The following is a 1,219-nucleotide window of genomic DNA, read 5'->3' as shown; positions in this document are numbered from 1 at the left end:
GATAAATCCATTCTCCTGTCTCTTCTCTGGGCCTTTTCCCCTTTGCAAAGAAACTTTCCAAAGACATCTGATCTGTTTCTTACTCATTTTGCTGCTTGTGGGCTTAATGTTGGCGCGCAAGTAATAGAGAGAATCTGGTTAAAGGATTTTCAAAATAAAAGATCCTCCAGACTCAAATAATACATAAAGCGGAAATATTTAATTGTTTCTTGTGCGGCCCAGTGCCAATTGGTCCATGGACTGGTACCCGGGGGTTGGGAACCACTGGCCTAGACATCATCAAACGTCATCAGGCAACGTAGGGTAGGCAACTATGCCAACGTTGCCTGTAGGGATTTTTTATGTCCAGCAGGTGTCAGTATTCAGTGACACAGTATCAGCACGGTATCAACACAGTTTTTGCTATGGGTCGAAATGCGACATGATGCCTCATCTACCCATCACTAGAAAAAAGGAGTACAGTTCTAGCAAAAACTCMGAAATTTTAAGAATAATCGCAAATATTTTCTCATCAAAACAGAAGTTTCTGAGATCTAAAAGTTGAAAATTAATGTAGAAAATTAAAAGAAAATTTTTTTTTGATTTTTCTCAAATTTTCAGATATTTTTCTAGCAACCTTTTGCTAGAAAAACATTTCAGTTGTGTAGCTGATATATACTGGACATTCTGTAACTGCAGAGAAAGATTACACTGAGCATGCTCCAACTGGACCGTTCAGCTACACAGCAATGCAGTGGTCCCCAAAGTCGGTCCTGGAGGGCCGGCATCCTGCATCTTTTAGTTCTCTCCCTGGTGGTAGTAACAACGTTTTCAGCATGTCAATGTTCTTCTTAGACCTTCTAATGAGCCATCATTTGATCCAAGTGCGCTAAACCAGGGAGAGACCTAAAACATGCAGGATGCCGACCCTCGAGGACAGACTTTGGGGACCACTGTTGTTATGGGAACTTACCAAAGACGTTCAGCCACTATTTCTTGCTGACAGAGCTGGAAGCCGTTCGATGGGCTGTGTTCTGATAAGTTCTGGATCTCCTTTTCAGAGAAATGGATCTTTAGAGCCGTGCCCAGACCCTGAAGCAACATGCAACAGAAAGCTGATTAAGTTGGCACTAAAGGAAAACTTTTTACACTGAATAGACAAAAAAAAATTGAGATATCATCAAGTCAACTGTTTCTACAACCTGACCTCCAGAAAACTTAAATTAAAAGATGCTCCAAA

General features: G+C 41.1%; 2 protein-coding genes across 2 annotated transcripts in view; both read left to right on the top strand.

The window, feature by feature from the left end:
- The window catches only part of LOC103470916 (perforin-1-like), a 192,613-nt gene that overhangs the window by 142,570 nt on the left and 48,824 nt on the right, over positions 1-1,219 (top strand). The gene's annotated exons all lie outside the window — the stretch shown is intronic.
- LOC103471480 (perforin-1-like) overlaps positions 1-1,219 on the top strand; it is a 23,677-nt gene that overhangs the window by 21,860 nt on the left and 598 nt on the right. The gene's annotated exons all lie outside the window — the stretch shown is intronic.

Source organism: Poecilia reticulata, linkage group LG1 (assembly GCF_000633615.1).
Source record: "Poecilia reticulata strain Guanapo linkage group LG1, Guppy_female_1.0+MT, whole genome shotgun sequence".
NCBI lineage: Eukaryota > Metazoa > Chordata > Actinopteri > Cyprinodontiformes > Poeciliidae > Poecilia > Poecilia reticulata.
Note: the sequence above shows the minus strand (reverse complement) of the source record. Positions and strands in the feature narration are given on the sequence as shown.